General features: G+C 43.4%; 1 long non-coding RNA gene and 1 other non-coding gene across 2 annotated transcripts in view; both read left to right on the top strand.

Annotated features, from left to right (window-relative positions):
• Positions 1-17,627, top strand: part of LOC122795831 — a 197,129-nt gene that overhangs the window by 144,489 nt on the left and 35,013 nt on the right. The window lies entirely within an intron of this gene.
• Positions 63-195, top strand: LOC122796101. The gene has a single exon (XR_006363934.1). It is a non-coding gene; the product is annotated as a small nucleolar RNA SNORA13 (small nucleolar RNA).

The following is a 17,627-nucleotide window of genomic DNA, read 5'->3' on the forward strand; positions in this document are numbered from 1 at the left end:
CATAAAACATGTTAGCATTAATCTAGTATGTATTTGATCACTAAATGTTTTTAAGTTACCTTGGCCCTTGTGTTGCCCATTCATTTTTGCTGTTTGTGAATGAGGTGTCAAAAGGGGCAAAAAGTAAAATTCCTTGTGGCATTTTAATTTGCCTTGTATTTTATGGGAGGCTGTTGTTGCTCACTTGGAACAAGTTCTGTACACAGGTTACTTTAATTCTCTTGCTTTAATGTCTAATGTATGATTACCTCCAAAAACTAAATTATGTTAGTCTGTGTTGTAGTGTAGAGGGGTAAATCCTAATTGACTGATGCAATCAACTTGATTTTGACTGACTGTGGTGTTTGAGGTGCAGAGCACATGTACAGAGCACCCAATGTGGTTTAGAGTTTCTCGGAGAGAGAGAGACTGGGGGACTCTACCATAGTGATTCTGGGGATGGAGTGGCTTGCTGACTTGTTTTTGTGGAAGTGATGCACATTGGCATGGTCTGTCCATTTCACTCCCAGCACGCTGGATGTTATGGGGCATGGGTGGAATATAAAGTTGAAGAAACACTCCTGTGGCAGTTTGAGGCGTACCCAGTACATCTTAAATTTTCTTGCCTGCCTTTACCCTTATCAGAGTTGCTTTGTGGGAGGTCAAGAGTAGGTAGAACTGGCGATCATGGAGAGGCACTAACTGCTGAGCAGCAGCAGGAGGCAAAAAGTTGGTGGCAGACTTGACTTTGCACTAATGGTACTGTCACTTTTATTATGACTCGTTTGATTCTCTGTGTCTAGAACATTGAGGACATGTCTTTGAGCATTTATAGTGACAGTGTAGTCATAGCATGCAAAAGAGGTCCGATTTGCTTGAAAAGCTTTATTAAAAGTGGGTTATGTGTTGGGAGTCCTCAAAGGCAGATTTAGTCAGGTCCAATTTATTAAGCTCAGCAGCCATGAAACAGTCTTCTGCATAATTCCTCTTCCCCATGAAGGGACAATTTTTAATATAAAAATGTTGGAGATGCAGAGAATCTCTCTGCATGGCAGACCCCCATCAATCGGCAACAGCAGAATAGAAAAGAAAATTCTGTAGTGACGTTGGTACAGGATGTGTAAGGTATACAACTTGGAAGAGACTGATTTTATAAGCAAGCGAAAGCTGTTAACCCAGAGTAGCCTTAACTTTAAGGCAGGGCTTTGACCATCTGGAAACGTCATCTTATGGGTGGTTAAAAAGTTCAAGTAGATGTATTAGTCCCCTTGTTCACATGGGTTTTCCCAGTGTATTGTAGGTAAATTGGCAACCCCACAAATTGCCTGTAGGTATATGTGCCACGTATGTGTGCGTATTCTTGTAATTGGTACTGCTTTTTTTTCAGAATTAGTTTTTGCCACCTTGCTGTTACGGAGTTCTGGGGTATTGGGCTGACCTTGACAATTGCGGGGCCCACTTTTAACCATTTTTTGATTGGGATTCTCTGATCTTCCCACCTACAAACCCCCCCCCTGCATGCTGGCTTCCTGCATTAAGGTACTTTGCTATCAGGAACATATGCTGTTACTTAACTGTGTATCAAAGAAAAAGCATTATATTGGCTTGTGTTCTGTCATAACGCATGTTAAAACAGAAGTAAATTACTGGAATCTGGGATTACACCCCGAATCCAGCATTCTCAGGGATGTCTAAATTGCTAAGATACAATATAAGGAGCCCATTACCACAGAGACCTGTGTCCACATGGTGCTTCATCAGATGGATGCACCCTGCCTTTCCAGTAAACATATTCCCAGACTCCTATAGTACTGCCCAGATCTCCTGAATAGGATAAATCTCCCTGCCCCCCTTCCTTTCTTGCCTCGTGCCTTAATGCATTTTGCATTCCATGCCCCATTTGACCCATGCTTTACTGTCCTTTGCATTCCATGCCCAGCAGTTGTACATGCTGTAAATACATTCCTAGGTACTCTTGTTACTGCTTAAATTCTTGTATCGCATCTAGTTGTGATTTGTGTTAATTTGTTATACATTACTGGAGTTGTAACCCTGCTCTTACCACTGCTGTACTAATATTAGTTTGTTTCGGTTGCATTTCCACCATGCTGAGTTTTAAAATGACCTAAATAGCTCAGTGTTTAGCTTAAACTTTAAGCTTTTATATAATACTGTATGCACTCCAGTTTCTTTGGAAGGTGCTGCAGACACCAAGCAGACCATAGGAGGTTAATAGGCTATTGGCCCTGAGGCCCTTATAAGCCTAGCCAATAGTTTAGCCCGTGTTTAGACAAGTCACCACCCAAAGCCCGTTTCCAGCAGGGACACAGGTGGAATCCCAGGGGTGTATTTTCTGTTTCCCATCCAGTTATCCAGGTTGCACTTAAAAAGGGATAATGAGGTACTCTGCTTGACATGGGATAATGAGGTACTCTGCTTGACATGGAGAGGGGGAGTCTATTCTACAGATGAGGGAGACTCTGGGACACAAATCTGTCCCACCAACAAGTCCTACTGATATCACAGACCAGGTTGAAGTTGCGTACGGGTTGCTCGAGTGGAGTTTGACTTGCGGATATGCAGCAGTCCCATCAAGGCGGAAGAATGCCTCATCTACAAACCCTGAGAATATACCAGATTGCCTGAGTACCGGTATCATTTATGGCCTAAATGAACCGTGTAACCTAAGCCTCTCCTTTCAAAAAGCCTAGAAAGCAACCACTGTACTGCTGTTATACAATGCTGGTCCAAAACATGGCCCTTGATAATCGAGGATCTATTAGCTTCACTAATCTCGTATGTAAAACAATAGAATGCATTATCTTAGGCCTCATTAACCCAGACATTGAAAATCTCTAACCCTGGACCCTCATTAACCCAACTTTGTCAAAGGCCGGTCCTACCTATTTAACTTCATTCATTTATTTGAAAAAGTCACACAGGTACTGGATAGTAGTTATGCAGTACATAAAGCATAGCTTGACCTGACCAAGCCCTGTGACACTATTCCACATGCAGACATTATGGACAGATTTGTCAATCTGAATACAAGTCCACATGTTGTAGGATAGCGAACTAGTTGACTGAACATAACCCAATTAGTTTTCAGTCATAGGTGCCACTTCTGAAAGCAGAAATGTGACTAGTGGGATACTACAAGGCTCAGTGTTGTTCCATCTCCTGTATGGCATCAGTTTCTCTGACCTTCAAGCCAACACCCCTGGCTTATAGTTACCAGAGTCTGGAGATTACTTAAATTGTGTTTTGATCTTCCACTGACTCATAAATGCTTCAACATGGGTTAGACTATATTAACAACTCGGGGAAAGGACAATGGTGTCAAACTAAATGTGAAACAAAATCAACTGCATTTCATTTTGATAAACACATTTCTACATCATACTACACAGGCAACAAATCCCTCCAATCAGACACTGTTGCAAAGACTTGCACTCACTCTTATGAATATCTTTGGAGTACCATGTCTCCATAGTGGATCAGAAAGCCTTCCGTCTCTTATTTAAATTTCCAAAGGCATCTCCTCTAGATCCAAACAAGCCTTAACTTCCATCACCCATCAAAAACATATTGAATGTATTATCCCTTTTGGAGTGTTTGCCTAAACATATCAGTCAACTTGACAGACCTCAAATATTCCTAACTAAAAAAGACCAATGGCTTCAAGACACTTTAATTATCTAGAAAGACTGCCTACTCTCTCTGTGTACTCATTCTCTTATGGAACCCTCCACAGTGAACTGCATCTAGCTTTTCAAGCCATGAAAGATCTCGCCCTCTATGTCCTTTCATTCCTTCAAATAATAAATGTCTCCTCAAATACCCAGTTAAAAGGAAATAAAAAAAAATTAGGAGGAGGTTCGGGGGGAGACTATAAAACCTGTAAAACCAAGGTGAGATTTCCAGGGAAGCGCATAATAGTGGGAGGAAGAAGAAAAGTACCTTTTTAAAAAGGCCTTTTACAACTTGGATGAAGCCAGAGAGAGAAGGAATTTTCCCCTATATGAAAACTGGAAATGGCCACCAGTTGCACTTTCACCGTTGAAAAACTAGCCCAGTTACGAAAAATATATACCAGGAAGTCCAACACGGCAGGAACTGGGGCTGTAAAAAAATCTAAATTGTTCTTATGAGCCCAAATGGAGAATCTCTTCGACTTACTATTGTACAATTTCCTAGTGGACACTTGTCCCACAATCAAAATGTTTGTGACTGAGGAAGAAAGCCCAGGAGTTTCGGCCCTCATTGGAAGTGGAGTAACCAAGTGGTTAGTTTCAGATCATCTGGATGGGATCACGTTATCGAAAAGAAGAAAATAGCGAACGCTATTTCATCGGCCCCAAAACATCTAAACATGAAACTATCGAACATTCAGAACAGCAAATTTTTTCCCCATGGAAAAAATTGCTGCTCCGAAACGCACACAACACAAGCACATCAAACAAACGGCAAACACACACTTAAATTCCTACATCTAAACGCTACACTAAACTAAACATACACTACTATCTACCCACTTACCTTAACCCTAAGGTCCATCACTATCGCACACTCGCCTAACCCACACCCTAACTCACTTAAACCATCCCTAACCCTAAAGGCTGTCACTTTCGCACACTCCTAACTCACTTAACCGTACCCTAACGTACAATCACACACTTACCTGAACCCAACCCTTAACTTTCCACCACAGCGCTAAGAATAGCGAAACCACAGAAACTGCCAACAAAATTCTTTACCGAGGAAAGAATTCACAGTTCTGCAGTTTCGCTATTCTTAGCGTTCGCTGAATAGTGTTCGATATCAGAACATTCGAAGTTTTAATACTTCGATGTTCTGATATAGACCCGACCATACTACTAAGCAGACTTGTTTTGAAACCTGAAACTTGAAGTCTTATGCCAATCCTCAGTCCCTTAAAATGTAACATGCTAGCCTGTGACAGTGAAATACCTGTGAAACTTAACTTCATAGGCAAATACTGGGAAATCCGTCGGCAGGCTATTGCACCACCTGGTCAAGATCCAGACAGTGACCAGAGGTAAGCATCAAACTCTGTACTTTGTGTTGGTGAGGACAGCATTTTAACCATCCAGCCAACCCTGACCTATAAATCAGCCTAATATTTGCTTACGAGTCTGCATACGGGGTCCAAATCAAACTCGTATCTATGAGGTAAAGACCTTAAATATTGTGCAGTGTGGCTTGATTTAATACAGATATGTGGCATATTATGATGATTTGGTAGCTAAAAGGTTAATCCTGGAGGGTCTGTCAAGATTGCAGTCTTAGTGATTGGGTTGGAGATGGGACAAATCTACCACTCCATCTGGCACAAGTTTTGATATGGTAGGGAGGTGTGCAGAGGCATTGTGAGGTGGTGAGAGTGCCAGAGCAGTACCATTTGAGTGAGTGTCCAGAGGTCGTTTTGTCAGGATGGCAAAAACCAAGTGAGAACTTAAAGGTAGGCAGTAAAGGTCTGTTTCATATTCTAGCCAGTTTTTTTGGATCATTGAGAAATGGTGTGGGTCTTCTGGGGGAGCAGAGGCAAACTGAGAAATGAGGTGATAACACCTGATCAAGAGTATTGTGCGAGTAAGAAGAGTTGAGTCAATAAGCCAGAAAAGCAGACTGTAGAATAAAAGTGGTGGTTATACAATGGAGAGTCTATTATCCAAACTAATTTGGGACCAAGAGTAGTTTGGATAATCAAACCTACATTGAACTGGATAAAAAAAAAACTTCTGAAATCTTTATTTTCTGCAGTCGTACACTTTTCAACCAATCAGCAAGTCCAGTGGGCAGTAAAGAATATTTTTCACACACAAGCAGGCTGCAAGTTTAAAGAACATGCAAGAGCTAATACATGTAACGTTTACATATTCAGACTTTGAATTTTTCTTACCCAAAATCTTTGGAAGACTGGATCTGGATAATTGTTTCGGATAATCGAGACTCTACTATTCTTGGTAATTCTTTTCTCCACAAGCAAAACTACCAGACTAGGTTTCACTTTCGAGCTGGCACCTATAACCCGAAGTGTATGATTCTGGTTTAATCTAGGATTGAGGGTGCACTATAGCCTTGTCTAAATTCTACATCCTCTCTTGGCTGTCCTTGAAAAGCAGGATCTAGTTGTCTGTCTTTTTATTGGAAGGTTAGAGGGCTTTTTCCTTTAGTATTGCGCTTGTAATTTTTTAATTTAGTTTTTTGTTATGGCTGAAATGGCAGTAATCCCTGTTACTGTAAGAGTGTGCATTTTATTCATGGTAGTAGGTATTTAAAGTGACAGTACTGCAGCAGTTTTTTATTCTAGATCGTCTTTGACTTTTTGATGGCAGAAATCTTTAGAAATGACTTGGACTTTGGTAACTGTGGGAAGAGTCGAGTTTCGTGAGGCCTGTTCTATTTGTTCCAGAGGAAATTTTAATTTTGATAAGTTAAATATATGCCACAAGTAAACTGGAATATATGCCACAAGTAAACTGGCATCCTAAGATGTTTGGTTATGCATTGTGTATTTCGTACAGTGGGCTAGCACAGTGGCCTGGATGACTTTCTTATGCCCATTGGGCTGAGAACAGTTAACGTTTTCTACCAAGTCAAAAATTGATCATCGCTGAGCCCTTAACTAGAGGGTCTGTGTTAATGTACACCAGGTACAAGAAGTAATGCAGCTAATAAAGCTGAAGATGTACACCAATTTGGATTTCCTGTTTCATATATGGAGGATATGTACTTTATTATGGGGAGGCTGGGGATTGAGAATGGGGAGGTTGGGGATTGAGAATGGAAAGTACTGGTTAAATGAAGTGCTGTCAAAATTGCAGGGACCAAGGGATGATAACTGAGCCCAGATAACTTGATACTTTGGTTGTGCTAATAGAAGTCCTGCTCACACGAAGTTGAGCAGCTTTTCTTGCAGGCAAGTTTGATAACTAAGTGGGTGGTGGGAGTGTATCATTTGTTCTCTGTTTTTCCGTTAGTAATACATTTTCAAGTTTTTAGTTGCCTTCAAAAGTAACATCTGAAAAGGAACAGATGACTGTATGTAGCGCTTGGCTTACTTGGAACTGCACAGTGTGATTTCCTACAAATGTGTTTAAGGTTCCAATAGACTTGTATGACTAGTAACTGAATGGGAGTCAAAAAAAAATAGGGGTGTGTCTGTGCACAATGTTTGCTAATTGAGGAAGAGAGGTACAAGGCACTGTTCTTGAATGGAGCAGGGATAGAGTGGGGAGTTATAGGTGTGGGCAGCAAATAACTATGATGTTTAACTGCATTAAGTCCTTTACTTTCTGCATTTGTTGAAGTTTCTAATGGGAATGGCAGTTAGTATTCGTAACCTAACAATGCAATGAAAAGGAATTTTAGATTGGGGGGTAATTATTAATCCTAAAGGAGGTGAACTTTTATATGAAGTGGCAGATTCCAAAAATCTCCAAGGAAGCAGCCTTTCACTGAAAGAGGAATGACATTTCTTTTTCCCCCTCTTGAGTGCCTTGTAAAGAATATGCAAAGGTTTGCAAAGTGGGTAGAAGGAAAGGGGAGACTATGTGAAGGTGAAACTGATGTAAAAAAATAATTGGTGTCATGAAGGAGAACAGTGTTTGGGGACTGTGAATAGCTGAAAGTCTATGTTTGTGGCTTGATTCCTGTGAAGGACAAGGTGACGTTGCAGCTGAACACATTCTGGAGCTGTGAGTGGCTGAAGATAGGCAAAAGCTCTGAGTAATGGAGTGTCAGGTGAGAGAGTGCCCCCCCTCCATGGTTTATTGCAAAACTTAGATGTTCATCGTGTTACCCTGCTGTAGTCATCACACTTGGGTTATCCTGTCGTCAGGCGGTCCCGCAGTCGGCCCGAATTCCAAAGTCTTGGTCCGGCGTCAGTTGCTGTCGCTTCTTCCCTGACGTCAGTGTGCCAGGGGTATATGAGGCATCAGACGCCATTTTCTTCAGTCTTTCTTGCCGCGCGGTGCCCGAAGCAGTTCGCAAGTGCCGGTCGGCCGACACCTGAGATTTTCGAATCGAATTTCAGTCTGAAGTCTTCAAAGCCAAGTACCCTGTTGGGGAACCTTTTCTTGCCTCAGTCCGATGTCAGAAAAAGTTAACAATTGCATTTCTTGTGGGAAGCAAATACCTCATAAGGACTTTTATTCTTATTGTATACCTTGCCTAGGCCCAGACCACGACGTCACTGGTTGTCGGTTTTGTGCTAGGTTCAATAAGCGAACTATAAAGCGATGCTTTGATTTCGCACGATACTACTTCGATAGGAAATTTAATTACACTATGCCGTCGGAGCAACCGACTACCGGCGTGCATAAAAAATGCAAAGATAAGGACAGGCAGCCTAGATCCAAGCCAGACTCGGAGGCCTCGGCTGGGACAGTCGCCGGTTCTCCGGTTTTCAGTGAGGCGCCTACGCAGCCCCTGACGACTGCAGAATTGGAACCCCAGACCGCTTCAGAATCTCAAGCAGTGAGTTCTAGGCTGACGCAGCTATTTTCTGTAGGCCCTACCGACAGCATTGCAGATGGGGAAGCCGGTGCTGTGGAAACACCTTCGGTTACAGAAGGTGTCTTCAGACAGACTACTCTCACCATAAAATCTTATGCTAAGCTTAAGACTCCTCTAAAACCAAAAAAGACTGCACAACTGTCCCCAGTTCAAGGACCCATGCCTAAGAAACAGATGCTTAAAATGGCTGAAGATTTGATTTCTTTAATCAGGGGTTCCCAACACCCCCCCCCCCGGACAAAAGGTCTAGACAAGCGGAGAATTATGCCTCCTCTGATCAAGTGTCTTATCTCCTCAGGCTCCTCTGAGGAACAGGATTACTCATTTCCCCCTTATGAAGATTCTGATGCTGAAGATTCCATTCCCTCAGCTTCTCCACCTGAAGACTATTCCTTTGGGGAAACCTTACATACCATGAGGGAACGCTTCCACTGGGAAGGTCAGGACTACTCCGACTCAAAAGGCTCCGAGAGTTCCTGTTACTCCCCCAGCACAGACCACTTGCTATTCCTCCAGTTTTAGACATTGTGGATTATGTTTACTTAGAATCTAGTCTAAATCCAGATTCTCTGCCTCCTGCTCCAGCCAAACCAGACAGATGTTAGAGTGCCTGACACACACACATTCCTTTACAAAAGCCCTGCTGCTGACCCAGAGACAATCTCCCAGGGTCCCAAAGGGGCTAAGGCTTCTATGGCTAAAAATCCTGTACCCTCTGAAAGGGACTCCAAGCACTAGATAGGTGGGGGAAGAAGGTTTACACCTCAGCTACTCTAGCTATGAGAGCACTAAATTGTCAATTTCACATGCTGAAATACCAGCAATTCCTAATGTCTCAAATAAAACAAAAGATGAGCACGCACCCTCAACAGTCTGAATTCAAGGAAATGCAGGATCTGTTGCATGCAGCTGAACAGGTGGGCAAACATACTTTACAATGTGGATTTGATTCCTTGGAAGCTTCCTGTAGAGCAGCTGTTACTGGGTCTGTTATACGTAGGCATGCTTGGTTAAAGGAACAAACTCTGCCTGATCATGTTAAAGCAAAGTTACTAGATGCACCCTTACAGCAGGATGTCTTATTTGGGGTTAAAACAGAAGAGGTTTTAAAGAAAATGGAGGATAAGGCAAAATCTCTGCAGACGGTCAAATATTTCTTACAGGTACAACCCCCACGCTTCAGCAGAAATTGGCCAACAAAAAATTGGTCCTTTCCAGCTTCTGACAGACCACAGAGGGGTAAATACAGACGCCCAGGGGGCAGAGGTCAAGCTCAAATCCCTTACAAACCTCGCCAATGGGGCATTGCAACACAGAGGGTAGGAGAAGACAGGCCCCAAACTACTAGAAGACAAACACAATGACTTAAAACTAAAACTGCCAAGCAAAGCTCTCTTGGCAGCTCCCTTGGGAGGAAAATTAGCACATTTTGCAGACAACTGGGACATCATCACAAAGGACAAATGGGTCCTAGACATTATCTCTCAAGGATACAGATTCCATTCCCACACTTTGCCAAGACTAAAAGGAATGCCAAACCTGCCACAAAATCAATGGGCAGAGGCTCAAACACAAATTTACAGCTCTCATGGACATGAGCCATTCAACTGGTACCAACACAGGAGCAAGGCCAATGATTTTACTCAAGGCTCTTTCTAGTCCCCAGAAAGGACAATGCATGGAGACCCATTCTGGACCTTTCTATTCTAAACACCTACTTGCAAGTACCCAAATTCAAGATGCTAACACTACAGCAGCTTCTTCCCATGTTGGGCAAGAAGGCTTGGCTAGTAACGTTGGACCTCAAGGAGGCTTACCTGCATGTCCCTATCAGACAAAATTGCAGAAGATACCTCCGTTTCATTGCAGGTTCAACCCATTACCAATTCTCTGCACTGCCCTTTGGCTTATCTACTGCGCCCAGGGTCTTCACAAAGTGCCTGGCACCAGTAATTGCATACTGCAGACAAAGAGGAATTCAAATATACCCATACCTGGACGACTGCCTCATCCAAGCAGAAAGCAAGGACACTCTCTTACAACATCTGGCTTTTGTAAAACACCTAAGTTGCCTAGGGTACACAGTAAACGAGAAGAAATCAAAACTAGTGCCCTCACAAAATGTGACATTCCTGGGTGCCAGCTTGAATAAAACGGCCCAGATGGCTTATCTGACGCCAGATAAACAACTACCAACTAACTCAATACTTCAAAGTAATGGCAGCAAAGACCCAATTCCCTGCAAGAAAAATTCTGCAGGCCTTGGGCTTCATGGCATCTTGCATACTACTAATACCATTTGCAGAACTGCATATGAGGAAATTACAATGGTACCTGAAAAGCGTATGGACTCAACACAGCCACAGCTTGGAAACAATGATACCTCTCATTCCCTGCCTTCAACAGGAGTTTCTCTGGTGGTCACAGGCATGTCACCTCAACAAGGGTCAGCCTTTCACCTTACCCCCAGCCAGGCAAACTATGACAACAGATGCATCCGACTACGCCTGGGGGCACACATGGCAGGACAGTGCATTCAAGGCATATGGACTGCAGATCAAAGGAATCTGCACATCAATCAAAAAGAAATGCTAGCTGTACAGAAAGCTTACATCCAGGACAGCTTATAATAAGGACAGACAACACCACAGTAATGTGGTATATAAGCAAGGGGGTACACACTCCTACCCTCTGCAGGCAAGCAATGACCTTGTGGAACACAGCACTGGCTTACCAAGTTCAATTACAAGCACAATTCCTGCCAGGAAAAAAGAACACATTGGCAGACTACCTAAGCAGGAACATCATGGATCCCCACGAGTGGAAATTGGATCCACAAGTATTTGCAATGATAACTCAAAAATGGGGGCGCCCAGACATAGACCCCCAAAACTATATCAGCTATCAAAATTCTGCACAAGGACATTCCACCATCAAGCTTGGAAAGTGGACGCCCTCTCATTCAGTTGGAAAATGACAGTATATGCCTTTCCTCCATTGCCTCTTCTCACAAAGGTGCTGCTGAAAGTCAGGATAGAGAGACCCCGAATGATACTCATTGCCCCAGACTGGCCACGCAAGCACTGGTACCCACTACTAAGGAACATGGCTCACCATGGATTTTGCCACAAATCCCTCATCTGCTCACACAGCCAGACAGCCAGATTCTACACAGCCAGCTCAAAACCTTAAATTTGGCTGCATGGCACATCACCTGAGCAACCAGCCAGCTCCTCTTTCACAAGCTGTTATGGATGTCATTCTGGAGGCTAGGAGGCCCTTCACCAGGAAAGCCTACTCAGACAAATGGAAAAGATTTTGCGCCTGGAACCATGCTAAAGGCCAAAATACCCTTGAGCCGGACATACTTCAGATTCTACAATATTTAGCTGAGATGTTACACAAAGGACTTTCCTTTTCATCTATTAAAATCCACGCCTCAGCTATTTCAGCTCACTACAACACGGATCCTCCCTTATTTTCACACCCATTTCTAAGGCAGTACCTCAGATGGGCCAAAAACATTAGGCCTCCCAGGAGAGCACCAACACCAACTCGGGACCTCAACTTTGTTCTGGAAAAACGCTGCCACCTTTTGAGCCAGCTTTCTCAGCTGATTTACAGTTTATATCATGGAAGACTGCCCTGCTGCTAGCAATTACTTCAGCCAGAAGAGTCTCGGAGCTACAGGCACTAATGGCAGTAGAGCCTTTCCTCATTTTTCATCAAGACAGAGTTTCTCTACGAACTAACCCCTCCTTTATGCCAAAGGTGGTATCCAGTGTGGCTCTAAATCAAACCATCCATTTACCCACCTTCTTCCCAAATCCACAGAACAAAGGAGAGACTCCTGCACTCCTTGGACATTCACAGGCAACTACGTTACTACTTGGATAAAACTAAGGTTTTCAGAAAATCTGACCAGCTTTTTGTATCCTATGCTACAGCATCACAGAGTAAGGCTATCTCAAAACAGACCATTTCCAAATGGATAGGACATTGCATACGTTTTTGCTACACCCATCATGGAAAACCAGTTCCTGCAAGCATAAGGCCCCACTCCACCAGGGCAGCTGCTACATCTACAGCCTTCCTCAGGGGGGTGCCAACCAAGAATATTCTGGAAGCTGCAACTTGGAGTTCAGTACACACCTTCACCAAACACCATCACTTACCACTTTACTCTAAGACTAGAGCTGGCTTCACCACTGCAGTTTTGCAGGGCCTTCTAGCCTCCTCTAACACTGTTTGACTCCACCTCCCATCCTTAGCTTTGGGATTCAACCCAAGTGTGATGACTGCAGCAGGGTAACACGATGAACATAGTACAGTTTTGTACCTACCATAAATGTAGATGTTCGAGTGTATACCCTGCTGCAGTCCAAGTTACCCTCCCTCCATCCCCTCTGACCTAACTGAAACCTTTCAATACCTTAAAATCTGATAACAACCTTTGTGGTGTATTTGCTTATAGCTGGAGGGATGTTTTGTTTGTGCTAAACTTTTATTATTGGTACCATCTACTGACCACCTTTTGGGGGGCACCTGACATCTGGGGCAAGAAAAACTGAAGAAAATGGCGTCTGATGCCTCTTGTATACCCCTGGCGCACTGAAGTCAGGGAAGAAGCGACAGCAACCGACGCCGGACCAAGACTTTGGAATTCGGGCTGACTGCGAGACCGCCTGACGACAGGATAACCCAAGTGTGATGACTGCAGCAGGGTATACACTCTAACATCTACATTTATGGTAGGTACAAAACTGTACTTTCTTTCTTTCATAGTAGTGCAAATTCATAACTTTTAGATCTGTAGGTTTTGAAAGGGCTTCTCTATATTGAAGATTTCGGTAAAAGTTGTACATTAAATTAACCAGCAAAAGAATTCCAAGATTTAGAAACTTCATGTTGCTGCTTAATGTATTCTCTTCTGAAGGAAAATAATTCCAAGATTTAGAAACTTCATGTTGCTGCTTAATGCATTCTCTTCTGAAGGATTTGAAACTCATGAACTGTCGAGCTCAGCTGAGCAGAATACTTGAAGCATACGTTCTTGTGGATAAACCTTTTGTCTGTCCCTGTGTCACGTCTGACCACCTGACCCGTAGTCAACTGACAACTAGGATTTAGTAGTGTGGGTGATGTCAAAATATCAGCAGTGTATCTAGTATGGTGGTCCTTTCAGATTACAGATTAAACCATAGTTTCTCATGGTAGGTCAGGTTAAAAAAAAATACTGCATATCACATATCTGCATAACCCACAAAAATGGACTTCCAATTTGAAAATTCACAACTTGTGTCACTATTTCTAGTCTGTCCATTCACAATTCTGACTGCCATATCAAGAGTTTTAAATCAAACATTCACGTCAAGTAATTACTCTCCAAAGAGACTTGTGTTCCAAACTCTCTGGAAAACTCACAGGACTGGTGTCTGACAAGGTAAGGGATAAGAGTCCAGGGTTGCGAGCTGCAAGGCAACTTTATCTCCAATTCGTCCATGAGGTTGCTTTCAACATTCAACTGAAGGGCGGCTAGAGCTGTGCGCTCAGACATAGTTATGAGACGCCATGCCTGGATGTGCCTCTGACTTCACGGACCCTTTAAAGTCTTCCTTCCTGATTGCTCCTTCAAAGCATATTTCCTTTTTGGCCCCAAGATGAAGGACACTGTGGCCAGGTGCGAGCCGGACGGTAAGACCTTGTCTGCCATAGGTCTAAGTTTTTCCAATCTTCAACATTCCTTTTCCAGGAACCAGAGGAGTGGTAAAATGTGGTACAAAAAAACTTGGTGTCCTTTCCATGCCACATGTGACCCTCCCAGGTCCAGAGGGGGTAACGGTTCTGGAAGACGCTCCTACCGAGGCAGAGGGGGTCCACATAATCAAGGCTGCCCAGAGAGTGAATCCCTAGGTCCCTATCAGCGCTCCTGAAGAGCTGCCCAATTGCTTTCCTCTGGAAGCAGTCGGGGGTAGTTTCTCTCTCTGCACCAAGCTGCCTGGCATTCCATAACCAATAATAATTTTGGACCCAGAGTATCCCCCAGGAGCCTTTGGCGGGGGAAGGAGGGTGGGAAGTGCTGAATGAAAGAAAATCAGCAACACAGATGGAACGTTGTGGTAAGACATGACATCCTTTTGCTTGTAAAAAAAAAAAAAAAAAAAAAAAGGTTCTGGTACCTACACAATGCTGGAACCATATTGTAGGGAGAAAAGAAACCCAGCGGTTGAGAAACTGTATGAGATGGTGGAGTTGTCCTTTAACTGCAGCGTTATTCCTGACTCTACTTGAAGATTTGGGCGTAGTCTGAAGTCTTTCACACCCTTGTACAAAATTAAAGAATTTACCTTTTTGAACATGTATACCACCATACCACCTCCTGGAGCAAGAAAGCTGGACAAATCCGTAAGTAAAAGTGGGACAAAGGCCCAGAAATGGCAACATTTTCTTAAGGTAAAAGCTGCATACTCTAAAGCAGAAAACACAGCATCCATGGGACTGGACAACATCCCAGGCTGCGTTTTACACGAACTTCAGAACGAACTGGCTCCCCACTTAAGCACAATGTTCAATAATAGCCTCACATCAGGCTTTGTGCCCACTGAATGGCGCACAGCAACAGTTATCCCACTCCACAAAGGGGAGCCACCACTGATCCTGGGAATTGTTGACCTATTAGCCTGATGAGCCTGGTCTGCAAGGCCATGGAACTCGCAAACAAAGACATTGGTAACCTCCAAACTCTGGATCCCACCCAGTTCGGGTTTGTGAAAAGCAGATCATGCCTCCTGAACCTGATCGACTTCTTTGAGGCAGTCACCAAAGCCGTGGATGAGGGTAAGGTGGTTCACACAGCCTGTCTTGACCTCACCAAAGCTTTCAACACCATCCCCCATTCTGGAATTATAGCTAAACTCACTAAACTAGGTATAAATCCCTACGTCACAAGATGGGTTGCCAACTGGCTCACTGACAGAACCCACACTGTAAAAGTTGCCTTGACTCCAAATGACAGTGACAAGTGGAGTGGAGTGCCACAGCGTTCCATCCTGGGACCTCTCCTGTTAGCCTGTACTTCAGAGAAGTAGATACCAAACACAGAAGGCCTCTGGCTGTCAAAGTTCGCATATGACTGCAAACTAGGAGCCATAGTAAAGTCCCCAAATGATGGTCGACATCCTACAGAAGGGCCTCACTGAGACAGATGCCTGGTGTCAAGAGCCATGGCCTCAAGCTCAATGCCAAGAAGTGCAGTGTTATCCCCTTTGGTAAAAACTCTGTACCCATGAACTACCACATAGGCAGCAATCTGCTTAACATTGAATGCGTGATGAGACCTTGGGACCCAGGTGGACAGTAGTCTCTCCTTTGATAGTGACATCGCCACAGTAGTCAGGAAGTCGTGGCACACCTCATCATAAAAGGGTTCTCATCCAGGAAAAAAAGAGGTCATTGTTCCCCTCTACTAGTCACTCATTAGACCCATTATAGAGTACAACGCCCCTTTTGGAATGTACCTCACAAAACATCTGCAGCAGCTGGAAAGGCCACAGAAGTACCTCACAAAGAGGATTACTGGCCTCAAACAAATGCCCTTACACTGTCCGCCTCAAAAAAACTCTAGCTTTACTCCGTAGCATATCGCCTACTCCGAGGTGATCACTGCCTAACGTATAAAGCTATGTCACACCCAGAGCTGTTGGACATGCTACACCTAAAGAAATCCCAATCCCTCCAACTACATGCTCTAGGGACCTAAACCTTGTCGCCACAATAAACAGGACACGCTGGAGGGATAGATTCCTGTCCGAGACTTCCTATACTCTGGAACAAGCTACCCATCTATGTCAAGCAAAATTCTTCCATTAGCACTCTTCAAGAAAAATCTTGATGAGTGGATGGGAAATAGGAAATACACCCCGGGGATCACTTCTGTCTCTCTGCTGAACAGTGGCACAGGAAAATAACTTTCTTGGGTGGCGTAAGCTATGGTACCTTGCTGGCTAGACTTGCGTAGGCCCTTGGGCCAATAGCCTAGTACCTACCTATGAACCTATAAATATTACTCTTACAAACTTAGAAAGTTGGTAGAATAACCGGTTTTGCATTAGCATGAATTTTATGAAGGCTGTTAAGTCTGAAACTCAAATCTGCCATTATTTTCTAACTTCGGTCTTTAATTATTTGCCACTAATTTGCCAGAAAACCGCAGTCTTATGAAAAACGGACCAAAGATTTGGGCATTCTGTTAACATCTGTATAGTTGAGAGGTATGTATACCACTCAAGTATGTTTACAAAAAAAAAAACAGAGCTTTTAATGTAAGTGCTTATTTGAGTACAGGTGTACTACACAGTGAAAACATAAGGAGAATTCTTACATTTGAATGTTAAGCAGTTCAGGGGCGGTGGGCAGCACAGTGGTGCAGCGGTTAATGCTGTCCCCTCACAGCAAGAGGTTCTCCGGTTCGATTCTCGGCTGGGGTGCCTTCTGTGTGGAGTTTGCATGTTCTCCTTGCGTTCGCGTGGGTTTCTTCCAGGTACTCTGGTTTCCTCCCACATTCTAAAGACATGCTTCTGGAGCATTTCTCCCCGGGCCTCCCCTGAAAGTAGGATCTGTGGAACCTAGTCGGACTTTCCCAGTCAACAAATGTTAAATAAATAAAAATAAATAAACCCACACACAGTCATGGATTATTGCTTAAATTTCAGGATTTACACAAGGTTGGTGTGGTTTGATCACAAGGGCAAAGCCAGAGTGATAACTGTGGGTAAACACTGATATACCCACAAACAGGAGTGAATTGTTATAAAATTACATTATTTAAGAAAGAAATGGCTTGCCTTTCTTAAATGCATCTGTAAAAGGGACTTGGTCTCCTGTGTTCTCTTCCTTAGACTGATGTATTGCGTGTGGGAATTAGATACACTGTGCAAGTATTGCGTGTGGGAATTAGATGCACTGTGCAAGCATGGGAACCTATCGTTGCAGTGCAGGAGAAGCAAAGGAGGAAAGAGATGACTTTGCTCTTTAAAAATGTGTAAATAAAAAATGAGGGACCATACAAAAATATAAGGAAAATCTGTTAGGTTTTTCTGTTTGCTTTG

Source organism: Protopterus annectens, chromosome 2.part2, assembly GCF_019279795.1.
Source record: "Protopterus annectens isolate FY-2018-M chromosome 2.part2, PAN1.0, whole genome shotgun sequence".
In the NCBI taxonomy this organism is placed as follows: domain Eukaryota; kingdom Metazoa; phylum Chordata; order Ceratodontiformes; family Protopteridae; genus Protopterus; species Protopterus annectens.